The following is a 15,739-nucleotide window of genomic DNA, read 5'->3' as shown; positions in this document are numbered from 1 at the left end:
GAGAGAGAGAGGGCACACATGACGAGAGAGGGGGAAGGCGCCTGAAGATATAGACGGACAGCGCCTAGAGAGAGAGAGAGAAGGGTACAGCGCCTGGAGAGAGAGGGGGACAGAGCCTGGAGAGAAAGAGAGACAGTACCTGGAGAGAGGGTGGACAGTGCCTGGAGAGAGGGTCAACGCATGGAAAGCGAGTTATGGAAAAGCGCATGGCGAGAGAGAGGGACAGCGCATGGAGAAAGGGACAGCCCATAGAGAGAGGGGCATTGTGGAGAGAGAGGGACAGTGCATTCAGAGAGACATCAGAAATCTAACTCACGACAGTGACTGTATAAAATAATATGTGCTGATCCCCCTAAAATAGTACATCAGGTTTTCATATCAAGCGTGTTAACGTCCTCCTACTTCTAAGCTTGTAATAATGGAGTCCGTGTTGACATTAATCAATGATAAGCACAACCCAAAATTGCCCGACCCATCCAGCACATAAAACAAAAAAAAGTGCATGAATGCCCACCCCTGAGAGGCCAAGGGGAAGGCAGACCATCACCAACTGCCATAGCATACTGTTACGCAGCTGACCCAAGCGGCTCATAGCAAGTTACAACAAACTAAAGCTGGCCCCTTCATGATGGCAGTTCAATTGCAGAAATCTAACCGTAAAATAAACGACAAGCATTCGGACAATAATAGCCAGTTGCTGGAACCCCAGGGAAATAACTTCTATCCTGCTGCTGCCCCAAACTAGTGTTTAAAGGGATGGTCTAGTAAAAAATTTTATTTAAAAAATAGATAGGCAACATAAAAGAAAAAATACTAGCATTCTCCGTTTTAAAACTTCCTATGTAAAATTTTGAGCTATTCAAGCTCAAAATTCGCAAAAGCAAGCACATGGGCGCAGCCATTTTGTGAAATGGAGGCCCTCCTGTGCTGGCTTTTGCTTTTGCGGCACTAATGAAGGAAAAGCCAGCCAGCTGTAGTAAACAAAGGCTACCGCTGGGTGGCTTTCCCTTCATTAGTGCTGTAGGCGGAGGACGGGGACCGGAGACCAGAGCAGGAAAGCTGCAGCTGAATCTCGGTAAGTGCTATTTATATTTTTTTACAAAAAATAAGCACTAGCTGCGTTTTTTTTTCTAAGTTTTCTGGGCTGGAGGAGCCCGGAAAACTTTGAAATAAAACCGCAGCTTTAAAAAAAATGTATTTATGTTTGCGGTCGCTTTTGAAGCGACCGCAAACATAAATACAACGTTATTGTGTTGGAAAAACCGCAGCGTTTTCCAACACAACTGCGTTGTTTCTGCCTGAATATGCTTTTCCATTTGGGGCTCTCGAGCTCCCCGTGGGGAGCCCGAGAGCCCCAAATGAAAAAAGCAGATTCAGGCAGAAACAACGCGGCATTGCGGAAAACAACCGCATTGTTTCTACCTGAATCTGCTTTCCCATTTGGGGCTCTCGGGTTCCCCACGGGGAGCCCGAGAGCCCCAAATGGGAAAGCAGATTTAGGCAGACAACGCAGCATTTAGCATTTCCCATTTGGGTCTCTCGGGCTCCCCACGGGGAGCCCGAGAGCCCCAAATGGGAAATCAGCTGCAGGTAGAAACACTACGCGGCATGTAAAAATAACTGCGTGTGTTTCTGCCTGCTGTGGCTTCCACTTTGGGTCTCCGGTGCTCCCCTGGGAGCACCGGAGACCCAAAGTGATAGCCACAGCAGGCAGAAACACACGCGGTTGTGTTGGAAAACGCTGCGGTTTTTCTTTCCAAGTTTCTCAGGCTCCTCCGAGGAGCCTGAGAAACTTGGAAAGAAAAACCGCAGCGTTTTCCAACACAATAACGTTGTATTTATGTTTGCGGTCGCTTCAAAAGCGACCGCAAACATAAATACAACGTTTTTAAAGCTGCGGTTTTATTTCTAAGTTTTCCGGGCTCCTACAGCCCGGAAAACTTAGAAAAAAAAACGCAGCTAGTGCTTATTTTTTGTAAAAAAAATAAATAGCGCTTACCGAGATTCAGCTGCAGCTTTCCTGCTCTGGTCTCCGGTCCCCGTCCTCCGCCTACAGCACTAATGAAGGGAAAGCCACCAAGCGGTAGCCTTTGTTTACTACAGCTGGCTGGCTTTTCCTTCATTAGTGCCGCAAAAGCAAAAGCCAGCACAGGAGGGCCTCCATTTCACAAAATGGCTGCGCCCCTGTGCTTGCTTTTGCGAATTTTGAGCTTGAATAGCTCAAAATTTTACATAGAAAGTTTTAAAACGGAGAATGCTAGTATTTTTTTTTATGTTGCCTATCTATTTTTTAAATAAACATTTTTACTAGACCATCCCTTTAAACATAGCAGGTGTGAACTCCGCTGCCTTACTTTGTGCACAATGAAAACAAAAAGATGCTTTAATTCTAACGGAGTCATTGGCATCGTAATATACTGAACTCGTATCCTTAGGTGTTCTGCTGGTAACCATTGCAGCTGTGTTGGTCAGGTGACCAGGGAGTACGGCAGGCACGTGCCCGTGATGGCTCATGTGATCCAGTTAATAAATAGAATGGAAATATCCTGCCAAGGGTTCTTTCCTTTAGTGTTCATGTAAACTGGCTTTGTATCTATTCTTTCCGTCTCCACGGCCCGCAGCCCACGGGGCAGCCGGGACACCACATTTGCGACAAGGTGGGCCCTGAACCCCGCAATCCACATCATATGCTGTGACACGTGCACGGCTGCCCCCACATCACAGTAGTGCTTCCCGACCCAACAACACGCCAGCTCCGACGCCGGCGAGTCCCAGCCAGGCCACACTCTGCAGTAGCAGATGAGCGGAGACCGTGGGGAGTGACGGCAACACCCCAGCACGGTGCTGGGTGTAAGCGGTCCACTAGAACTCTGAGTAGGTGCAGGAGCACCACCTGCAGTAGCAACACACGGTATGCACGCGGCAACACCCGCTAGTCCACCAGGGACTTGGCAATGCAGCACAAGTGTTTGAAGAAGGGGGAGACACCCAAGAGCCTGCAAACAGCTGGAAATAAAGAAAAAAGGCTGAATCGACAGACAGCCACACAGTCAAATGATCACACATCGCCCCACCTGAACACCTCACCAGTCGGAGGTCTAAGCACAGAGCAGGCATACAAGCAGTGAGGGACAAAAATAGAAAACCAGCAATTAGCTATGGCATCTGACCCAGCTGCATCACCGGCCAGAGTGCAAGGCCAGGGACAGAACCCTGACATCAGCACATGACTGGACATGAACCAGGGCACATTTATGAAACCATTTGAACCCTTTGGTCTCAGAGCAGCACTCTGTTGGGAACTATGTGTTTGGCAATTTGAGCTCAACATGAAATCAAGCAAGATCACCTAGGCACAATGGCACTGCGACTCTTCAATGCACTACCCAACAGAGGAACAGAAGATGATTGTGACACAGCAAAGGCAGTGCTGACTAGGAAATTCAAGCCACAGCTGAGCCTAGACTTCGAGAGGTTCAAAAGGAACCAGGCACAACAGCGCCCCAACAGGAACATTGGCGACTTACATAGCCGACTCAGAGAAATGGCCATCGGGTGCGACTTCCCGGATGAGGAGTTTGCCATCCAGCAACAAGTCATCCAGGGCCTATTGTCGGAAAACCTCTGCTAGATGATACTATCCGAAACACTACCTACCTACCCCTCGAACAGATCCTTACTATGGGGCGCCAGAGAGAGAGAGAACCGACAAGCACGTGGCAGAGATGGAACAAATGATCAGCCGACTGCTGCTTGACACAGAGAATCCAGGCAACAGAATGGCCACCCTCAGTGCACTGCGACAGGGAAGAAGTTAATAGAAACCCACACAAGGGAAACCCAGAAACTGTCTGTGGTGCAGAGGACAACCTCACAAGGAAGAGCCTTGCCCAGCATTTGGAACCACATGCCACAAATGTGGGAAGCTGAATCACTTTGCCGCCATGTACCTGAGCTCCCGAGGTCCGAAAGAGCTGCTGATACCAAACAGACCCAGAGCCTGGAAAGGGGAGTCACAACAGAGGAGGCCCCAGTCACACCGACCCTGACAACAAGAACCACGACCGAGATGACAGTCGACGAAGACATACAACAGGTCGGGAGGATGAGCATGAGCAGTAGATGCCAATTAAGTCAAAAGCAACAGCAAGGAGGATGACCAGTCAAGCAGGGATTCCTCCCCTGACCAGACCCCCGGACACAGGACATCAAGGAAAGAGAGAGTTCACATGATCTCAGTCATCAAACCATCTGGAAGCAAGGGCATGCAGAGCACGAGGTTACACAGCACGTGTGTAGTGATGACAGGAGAGATGCCAGTGAAGATGATGATAGACATAGGCGCCACAAGAAATGTCATGCCAACCACCAAATATGAGAAATGTAACCCTTAGCCAGCCCTTCGAAGAAAGACGGTACAACTCTTTGCCTACGGGTGCAAGAAACTACTTCCTGTAAAAGGCTATTTCAAAACGCGACTCACATATGAGGCAAGGAGCTTCAAAACATGCATATACGTCGTAAATGCCGGAATTAAAACGCTTCTCAGCTGCCTGACAGCTGAAAAACTGGTACTCATTCTTTTCACGTTTGCAATCCACACCAAGGAAATCGTCCACCTAATGGAAAACACACAAAGCTATTCCAGGGAATTGGCTGTCTGAAGGGATGGACAGTGAAGCTCCACATTGACCCCACCGTAGAACCAAGAGCTGTCAGACATCGGGTAGAGTCCCATTCCACATGAGGGAGGCAGTGAAGGCCGAGCTCAACAAACTAGAAAGCCTATGAATCATTGAAAAGACCACAGGGCCCACACAGTGGGTGTCCCTTATGGTGTTGACAGCCAAACCAAAGCAGCCCCAGGCAGTGCGCATCTGCATTGACATACACCTACCCAATGTAGCATAGGTCGGGAGAGACACATCCCCCCGACAATCTATGAACTAATTGTGAACCTCAATGGAGTCACTGTCTTCAGCAAACTAGACCTGAGGTCAGGATACCATCAGATCTTCCTGGCCAAAGAGTTCTGCTACATTACGACTTTTTCATCTCACTTGGAACTGAGAAGGTACCGCAGACTCAATTTTGGGATCTCTTCCGCTGCAGAAGTTTTCCAGCATGAAATTAGAAGGTATTACAAGACCTCCCTGCAGTCACAAACTTGAGCGATGAGCACAACTTGCGGCTGGCGGTAGTACTACAGTGTCTGGAGGACTCAGGACTCACCCTTCATGTGGAAAAGTGTGAGTTCGGCAAATCAACACTCATCTTCTTCGGGTAGGTTTTCAGTGGAAAGGTAGTGTCCCCAGACCTGAGCAGGCTGGTGGACATAAAACATGCCAGGGCACCCACCAGCACCATGGAAGTACGCAGCTTCCTGGGGATGGAAACCTACTGTGGAAGATTCATCCCTGACCTGGCCACCACCACCATGCCCCTGCGAGAACTCACCAAGACAAAAACAACTTGGAAATGGAATGAGACACACAAGACAGCATTCCAGCGAATCAAGGACTCACTGTCAGGAGATGCCACAATGGCCTTCTTCGACACGTCTCGCAAGACGTAAGTACTAGTGGACGGCAGCTCAGTCAGACTAGGGGCTGTGCTGACCAACACAGACCAGGATGGAACAGTATTCCCCATCGCATTTGCCAGCTGAGCCCTCACTCCGACAGAGAGAAACTATGCACATATTGAAAAAGAGGCGTTGGCCATACTGTGGGGGTGCCAGCACTTCCACGTCTACATCGTGGAGCACCCGGTGAAAGCTCTAAAGGATCACAAGCCCCTGGTACCCATCTTCAAAGGGTCTTGACCTCACCCCCCCAGCGAGGATAGAGCGGCGGATGCTCCAGCTTCAACAGTTCCATCTAGAGGTGCAATACAGAGCATGGGCCAACAACCCAGCTGATTTCCTGTCCCGACACCCGGAACAAGCCACCACAACAGAGTGCAAAGCTGCACAGGAAACAGAAGAGCATGTCTGCCACATGATCGCCTCCACTCAACGAAAAGCGGTGCAGTTGGACTTAATGACAAATGAGAGGGACAAAGACACCTGTCTCCAGATTACAAAGGAAGCCATACTGTCGGGAGAATGGAAGAATTACCTTAATGTGGTAGCCCATCGCACCACACAAGCATAAGAGCTAGTGAAGAGCCTGTTTGGAATAAGGCCTGAGCTGTCAGTATCTCCCGAAGGACTGATACTAAAAGGACACCGAATTGTAGTGCCCATCAGCCTACAAGTCAGAGGGCACAGGGGATGGTGAAAACACAGGCATTTCTTAAATCAAGAGTAGGAATTCTGCAAATTCAATAGAGAGTCATCGCGCTGGTAGAGACCTGCACGTCGTGCCAAGCAGCTGGCCCAACAGGGCCCCCTAAATCTGTTGCCAGCCCTCCGCAGAGTGAATGCAGATGGGATGCTGTCAGCATCGACTTTTGCACCACTGCTAACGAAACGTATCTCCTGGTGGCCGTCAACGAATTTACAAGGTATCCAGAGGTAAAACCTGTGTGATCCACTGATGCAGCCTCAGTGACCACAGCACTAGAAAAGATGTTCGCCGTTCACAAGATAGCAGCCCCCATCAAGAGCGATAATGGCCCACCTTTCCGAAGTAGAGTTCAACAGATTCCTCTACGACATTGGTGTCTGACACCACCACATCACCCCATATTGACTGCAGGCCAATGGGGACGCTGCAAGGTTCATTTCCTAGATCAACAATGTAATACACATTGCCGAGGACAAAGGCTGACCACGGCTACTCGAGCTACACTGCTTCCTCCGGTCATACAGGCAAACCCTGCATTCGTTCAGCCTAGTGAGTGCAGAAGCACTCAGGTTCGGAGTCCCGATTCAAGCTGGGCTACCCCGCCACCACACATGGAGTCTTCCATGAGTGGACAGAGAATGGGTAGAGCAACAACAACAAGAACACAACCAAAAAGAAAGCAGGGCAAGGCGAGCGTAGCTACTTCACTGGTAAAGAACCACGCCCCTCCCAGAAAGATGGCTCTCCCGTACAAGTCTTACCTGTGGATCGTCACACACCGAGAACATGGCATGTTGACGCCATCACGAGGACCAGACACTGTAACACGGAATGTATCCCACTTCAGAAGGATACCAGTGGCCACATGGCAAGAAGAGCCAGAGAACTCACTGACAACAACCACGCCCGTCCCGTGGGACCAACCGCCTCAGGCAGACAGCCGAGAGAAATCACTGGGGCAGGAACCAGGGACTCATAATGAATTAAAGGAAGAGCCGCCAGACCCCAGAATGGACAATACCCTGAAGGAGAAGAACGAGACCGATACTCGCTCTGGCAGCGACCAGCTCAGTCCACACGACTGTGTGGATTCATACTGCATGGGATCTACCGAGGAGCCAACGTCCCAGCAGAGGGTTGGTTATATGGGCCAGCAGACATTTAATAGAACGTTACTGAGCTAGCACAGTTAGTTTTGTTATTCAAGTTGGGGAGGGATGTTATGGGCAGGTGACCAGGGAGTACGGCAGGAGCATGGCCGTGACGGCTCATGTGATCCAGTTAATAAATAGAAGGGAAAAAGCCTGCTAAGGGGTCTTGCCTTCAGTGTTCATGTAACTGGTTGTGTGTCTATTATATCCATCTACATGGCCCGCGGCCCACCGGGTAGCCGGGACACCAAAGCACTCACCATGGTGAAACACCCAGAATGAAACCTCTGCGACAGGGGAGTGGGCATACTTTATCCAGCTCCGAACCACTTTCACATACTTTCATTGAAACCACACTTGGTAATGGGATGATAAAAGGGACGGCAGAAGCAACGTCCTACACACGCTGCACCGAATACCATGCTCCATATAAAATTAATATAAAGGGGAGGTAGGATAGCTCAGGGGCAACGCGTTTGTCTTGGAAGAAAGAAAGACAAGGCAGCCCAACACAGGTTTGATACCAATCCCGTGCTTAGAAACCACTTCCGTTATAAATGAACAATAAATTAAATTACAAGCCCCTAACCTTTACACACAAATGGCAATCAACCGCTTAACAAAAACAGAGGTCCGCAACACTTGCAGGATATATGCCCACTTTGGACCTCAAAATCCAAATAGGTCACGCGTGTGCCCGTAATGTGGTCGAAGTAAGGATTAGTGGTCACTTCAGATACAATTCAGTGAGGTTTAATCACCAAATACCCACTTTGGGAGCCCCTTTAAACACCTTTCCTAAACGTTGCAGGGAATTCGAAAAAGGCAATTATGATTGAGCCAGTTGACAAAGTGAGAGCAGCGTAGCCAGGGCTGTGAAGTAAGGGCCTGAAGCTAACGTAGTTGGGCCCACCGTAGTGACAGTATAGTGCTTTACAGATTGTGGATGGGCCTTGCGTGCTCAGGCCCTAGCCGCGATAAAAGGGCCTGGGTCACCCACATCACCACAATTGCCAGCATAAAGCCTTTTGCAACAACGAAACGGAACAATGGGGCGAGAAACATTCAGAACGAGACGTATCGGCATAATTCCATGGCCCTCACAGTAACAACCGCAAACGCTGTGCCCCTATTAGTAGCCGTCGAAAGTGGACATATTCGGGCAAAGACAAACAAAAGCAACTGGCTCAGAAGGGCAAAATCCTGACCGAACTGAACTGAAAACACGTGCAGCACAAGAATACACCCACGATACCACAGATATGGTCATTCAGTCAGAGCAAGGGCTGCCATCGACTATACGTAAAAAGAGCAGAAGGAAGCATCAGCCCTCGCATGTTCGCAATTCGGCAATAAGGACATGTCACAAGGACACACTACACCACGTTAGAGGCAGAGGGTGCAGAGCCATGCAGCCCACCAGAAGTCCAGAATAAAAAGCGCCAAAATAAGCCTTACATTACTGAAAAACACCTGTTTACATTAAGGCAAAAAAAGAAAACACGTAGGGTACCTAGCCCTGTTTGGTGGAGTGGGAGGAGGGGGTGACTGCCTTGGGAACAGAGCTTAAGGTGCTCATGTGGTTCACAGGAAGGGTCCGACCCAGACAGTTGCCCCTGCGTTTGGCACTGGTAAAAAGTTAAGCATTCCTTTGTTTCAAATAAAGGAATGCATATTGTGAAAATAGCCCCTGACATGCTCTTGAAACACCCCCCTTCCTACAGCCTCCCAGTGTCCAGCTTATGCTCTTTGTGCGGGAAATGTAGACGTGATGGCTCATTTAACAAGCCATTGCATCTACACCATAGGGATAGTACTGAACGTGGGCATTTCTACTCTGAAGGCCGGCATAAAGCATCAGTTCGCTGACCAAAGGTACGCATTCTACCAGGAGAATTAACATGCCACACAGAAAAAGTTAAAAACTATATTCTTTATTTTCATGTCTTTTTATTTCACACACCAAAACCTCTTTTTGTATTTACTTTGTAGTTACATATGGTACATGCCTGAGAAGGTTAACTTTAATTTTCTTGCCTACATGTCCACGTGGCTGCTTTGGGACATGAACTATCGTGCCCTCGGCATCAAATAACCTTTTATGTTCTTAACATGCCAACCACTACCAGAGGGCTCCTCAGTGTGACTTGGTACCTTGATTAGGAAAGGAGGGTCCATTGTGTCACTGTGCAGACAGTAGTCTGTGGCAAATCAATGCAGTGATATGTGTGCAGCAATGATTTGAGCACTGCCCAAGTCACTTACCTGTTTGTTAAGGCATCTAGGTGCTGCTTCTCTATGTAACCACATTTGACTGCTTTTGTTTGATGCATCCGATGTCCATATAATAGCGCACTGGAATAGTAAATGTAGCTCTATAACGAGTATACCAATCTGTCCCCACACTTAAACATATAAAGCAATCAAAGAGGTTCCCTCAAATTGTAACAACGCTAGGACAAACACCATTTCTACACCGTCACAACATGATTTTCAGTAGCTGCAGAAGACTAAAAGGAGATGCTAATGCCAGCTCTGTTAGATAAAGCAAGGGCCTGATCTGATTTGTAGAAATAACCCCTGAGGCCTGCGCAATGGTGAGGAGTTAGTGACTGAGGAACTGTGGACCCTATATCACATATCAAAAAAGCCGGTTTTGAAACACTTCATCAGCTTATTTCTGGTCAGGCTAATGTTTGTAAGAATTCGAATCCTTTCTGTAAATTGTTACCACTTTATTCTGTGTCTCTTGTATGGTATACGTTCTTGTCTATAGATATAATTCCCTAAAGATTAATCTTTATTGGGGACTGGGCATGCTCAGACTATGTCCCAGCCCCTCCTCATCTACTATTCTCCAGAAACAAGATGTAAAAGAGCCCTTTACCCCATTTAAGTGGCTGATGTTGCAGCCATTTTATCCTCAAATCCAAACACTTAAGATGTCCGAATGAGTATGTATGGATCATGGTTATAACATTTTAATTTTAGGTTGAGTGCTGTGAACAGTGATGTGAGACCCAAGCCATGTGTCTGTTATGTGTTTACTGATTCACACATACAACCTTTTTATCATAGACTTGTTTATAAAATATAGATATCTCGGATCATTGTTATATACCCAAAATGTTCTGTGATTTAATGCAAAGCAGATAGGGACACTCATTGGTTCTATTTATCCCCTTTATTTATGTATTTATTGTGCATTTGTAAGGCGTTTATACAACAAGTACATTGTGTTTCAAACTTCCCGCAGGGCAATAGGGAGGGAACATGGGAGCAAAATTAGATTTAACACTGTAAAATAGAAACGGAAATATTAGGCCTTGTGAGCATTCAGAACGTGCAAGTGCAGAGAGATAGAAGGGGTAGGGCAGTAGGGGGAAAGTGAAAGGTATATTAAGTGGGCAGTGCTAGGCAGTAAGCAGCTGTAAGTGCTTAGGTGGAGTGGTCAACCACCAATAAATAAATAGATAAGTGCAAGCCTGTGGTGGCACACGCTAGTGAGTGCCAAGGCAAAGTGCTGGGAGAGGCGGAGGCTGAAGGCAATTGGGTGTTGGAGGCCAGGACCCAGAAGGACACATAAGGGCCCTGGTCACCAATCTCAGCAGCTGTGAGGTTTAGCGGAGGAGGAAGGAAGGGAAGGAAGAGGTGAAACAGGAAGTCTTAAAGAGCTTCCAGAATTTGAGGAGATCCTGCTCAAGATGAAGAGGAAGGGGGAGGCTGTTCTATATGAGGGAGCCTGCTGAGGAAAGAGATCTGCCACCAGCTTGCTGTTTAGCGAAGCGTTTTACTCACCAAGAGTTGGTGCAGAGGAACGTAAAGATATGGAGGGAGATTAGTGAGAGCAAGTTGCAGATAGCGTGGACCCTGGCCCCAGATAGCCTTGTGGATGATTCAGAGGGATTTGAATTGGATCCTTGCAGCAACTGGGAGCCAGTGGAAAGTTGATAGCGGTGGAGAGATGCAGTCCGTGGGTTTGAGGCCAAGGATAGGTCTTGCAGCCCTATTCTTGAGTAGCTGGAGGGTTCGTAGAGAGGACGAGGGTAGATTAAGGAAAAGGCTATTGCAGTTGTCAAGCCTAGAGAGAACCATAGCTCTAGAGTAATTGAGCTTCTGGGGGAAAGTGAGGAAAGGAATCATTCTTTTGATTCAGTGGAGTTGAAAGTGGGACTTCTTGGCAAGGTCCTGAATGTGAGTGATGAAGGAGAGAGAGGAGTCGAAGATGACTCCAAGGTTCCTGGCTTCAGATAAAGGAGAAGGGGGGAGCCCATAGAGGATGACCAGAGTGAGGGAGGGAAAGAGGGAGCAGATGTCTCAATAGGAAGGATCTCAGTCTTTCTGGCATTGAGGCAGAGATAATTGGAAGTACACCATGACTGGATGGCAGATAGAGGTAATGGGCCAAAATGTCGCCCTCAGAATTCCGACTCCCGAAATTCTGACATTTGTTTTACCCCGCTTACACTACATATATATGTGGGGGCTGCAGGGGTCTCCCCAGCCATATGTATGTGGTGTAAAGAGGGTTTAAAATAAAATAAAAGACTGCATTTTCGGCCGTCAGAATTCTGGGGGTCGTAGTAATCACATAGATCCCAGATAGACAGTCAGGAATGATAGATGAGGTGGGAAAAGGTTCAGAGGGATGTTTGCAGAAGAGTTGAGTGTCCTGCATAACACTGGGAATTTGGGGAGAAGTTGGAAATGAGGTGTGTTAAAGAGCCAAGTAATGTATCTCATGTGGTTAAAATGAATAGTGGTTACAGCATCGTTTTTTAGCTTTGACTGGGGAGGCTTGTTCTTTTCTGTCTAATGCATTAAGGGTCCATCATTACGCATGCCTTGTGCCCTCTCTAGAAACAGGATGTCCTCAAGTGGAGTATGATACATGTATTTATTTCTTATTCAGCTGATAAGCATTTACAGGACAGACAGTGCTATGATTAACTGTTTTGAAAATACAAGTCCATGCACACAAATGATATTTGCTCTTAATGTCCTTTTTTCTGGAGCACAGGAGGTGCGCCGCTGGATGCAACCACTCACCTCACTCCACAGCATTGTCTTGCGCTGTTCTCGCATCTGTTGCTCGTGTGAGGTATCCTGAGGTCAGGGAATGCGTCTGTCTCGCAAGACCAGTGCTCCACAGCATGGAATCTTGCACCCTCGGGGACACAATACACAATTGTATTTTGTGTTATATCGGGTTCCTTGGTGTTTCATGCATACGGTGGCTTTCTCATTCATCTCTCCATATGGGATGTGAGAATTGACTACCCGTAGTGGTCCCTATTGCTGGCAGTATGCAAATCCAATTGGTTCACGCCTCAGAGTTCTGTCTCACTGCAGCCATTTTCCCCAGCCACCGGCTACATCACTCTGGGATCATTTTGAAAGCTGCCTAGGGCATTATTTGTGGGCAAAATCAAAGCGGCTTGGTCCATTATGGGGCCGATTTGAAAGGGGCATCTGTAATATTCTTGCAGGAAATATGCAAATGACAACATACATTCTTTTTTTGATAAAACGTGAAAGTGGAATTTAAATAGCTTCCTGTCTGAATTTGCGCGCATTACACTTTCGCTTTCAACGCGATCGGTTCTGCGTGGGAGCTCTACGCATAAAGGTAAGATATCCTTTAGTATAGAGGTATTAGGTATGTACAAATGTATAGATAGAAGTTTTTAGACTCTCTTATCATTAATCAACAGGAATGTTGGAGACAACTATTGAAAATACTGATACGAGAGGACAATCAATTTAAAGCAGGTATAGACTGCCGTAATTTGGGAATAGTTATACACTGGAAACGCACAGTTGTTCAACAATAGTGACATGCTTTTTGTTTTGTTTTCTTTCCTTTTGTTTTCTTCCCTTTTTCTATCGCACGGATCCATTTGGGGGTACGTGCTTTATCTGTTTTTGAATTACCCTTGAATCACTATATGTTTTGTGTTGAAATGCTATATGGCTTTATGAAAGATTAGTTGATGGTATATTCACTAAAGCATGGCCCTGATGAAGGTCGTAGACCGAAATGCATTGGCATATGTGCTTATTGATAAAACAAACTTATGCTTTTCAAAGTTGCCTCACTATAAGAAAATTTAACTGGTGATACTAAATTAAGGAATGTGAATAAAACATTTCTTGTTGAAGAATTTACTACAATGATTTGAGATTTTGGAATCGACATAGAATAATGGATTGTATACTCAGTAGGATATTGCAAACCTGCCAAGGGTCAACTGAGAGCTCTAGCCTTTAGTAAGGAAATACTACCTTACTTTTCTTCTTTATTGTCTATTAAGATCCGTATGCCACAGGATCTTTTTCGGACTGGAAGCTCCAGGTTAAAATATTTATAAATATTACAGAACAAGTAACATATGGACATTATGAGAGAAAAATCCCCAGTAGTGCCCGCCGAAACTCTGTACTTCTTGAATTTGGTCTAGGCATAACTCAAGGTGGAGGCACACACATTCTAAATCATAAATAAATATTGTCATTATAAATAATGTCATTTACTGACATAGAAATCTTGACGACGAATAAAGCCGACACACTAGGCTTTACAACAGAGGAGGCAAATGAAATTTTGAGTCTTATCAATGACCGTGGTTTTGGTGGAACAGGCAACAAAAGACAAGATCCAACTAATCAAATAAAACAATTGGAACATCTTATAAGGAAAGTGATTAACCGTAAACTACATGCAATCACATTGCGGAGATACCATAAAAGCCAAAGAATTCCTAGAGGTCTACGGCTACAGCTACGACCAACTTTATGCAAGGAAAGTAAAGCCTTTGCAAAGAAATGGGAAGCGATATTGAATAAATGTTCCTTGGACCTTATTCTGCTAACCATACAAGAATTAGCTAAAGATTTGAAAAACATAGGAGAAGAAATTCAAGAGATTGAAAGAACATTAGTGGCGACACTTAACCGAGAAGAGGTAGACTCAATTTTGGAAGATATCAATAACAAATTATCTGGTTACAAGTCAGAATTAGAGGCTAAGAAAATTTGTAAATTTAAACGTGATACTTATGATTATTTAAAGGATGAAGTTTATACTTGGATGGAGAAATATGGTCCACAGGTGAGAAAACCGAAACAAAATCACACTAGTGAAACTTCCAGCTCTGGTACTGACACAGAGAGAGAAACATCCAACCAGGAAGAAGTTGTTTCCGGAACTTCAAGTACAACAGGTACAACAGAGATACTGGACAGAGATAGAGTGCCTTTTTTAGGAGAAGGAAGAAGAGAACACGAAGGAGCAAGAGAAAAACAAAAAGGAAAACCAAATACAAGACTGCAACAGAGGAAAACATAGTGATTAATCTATCCTCTAGAATGTTGGCCCAAAGTGAGATCACAACGCTACAAAAAGGACTAAGCTTTGTTCCTACTTATGATAGTACTCTGTTTGATTCAAAAGTTGAATTATACAAATTAGTCCGGAAGATGAAATTGAGGGTATTTTTCAGTGAATTGGAAGAAAGCAATCCAAGACAGATAGCGGACTCAGATCTCAAAGAATTTAGAGGAAAGAGCAATTTTACACCTCCAATATCTGTACCTTCCATAGACATCTTTCAAAAACAGGTCACAAGAGACCTAGAGAAGGTGAAATTTAAGCAATCAAGAAATCGGAATATGAAACCCCATGAACTTAAGCTTATCAAGAATTTATATGGAGACGAAAAAATCACAATAAGGTCCGCTGATAAAGGAGGAGCTCTAGTATTACTGAATACAAGGGACTATGATGAAGAGTGCCTTAGACAACTTAATGACAGTAATACCTACGCCATACTTGAATCAGATCCTACAGAAGAAATTCGTTGCAATTTGGAAAAATTTCTTGATAGTGCTGAAGAACTCGAATGGATCAATCCCAACACAAAGACATTTTTGATGAACACACATCCTAAGATTCCACACTTCTACACTCTCCCAAAGATCCATAAAGATATGCAAAAACCTCCAGCAAGACCCATAGTAGCAGGGATCAACAGTATCCTTGAACCACTCGGTAAATATATTGATTATTTTTTACAGCCATTAATTCAGAAAACGAGTACTTACATCAAAGACTCTACACATTTCCTACAGTATTTACGGAGCATCACATTTGACAAGAATAACATCTGCTTCACGGTGGATGTGAAAAGCCTATATACTTCAATTCCTCATGACCTTGGTAGAGAAGCAGTGGAATGGATACTTCTGAAAGAGGGAGATATAGCTGCACAAAAAGAATTCATTATGGGCCTGCTTGAA

The sequence above is a fragment of the Ambystoma mexicanum genome, chromosome 4p, assembly GCF_040938575.1.
Source record: "Ambystoma mexicanum isolate Mex_15411 chromosome 4p, UKY_AmexF1_1, whole genome shotgun sequence".
Classification (NCBI taxonomy): domain Eukaryota; kingdom Metazoa; phylum Chordata; class Amphibia; order Caudata; family Ambystomatidae; genus Ambystoma; species Ambystoma mexicanum.
This window is presented reverse-complemented; position numbering follows the sequence as displayed.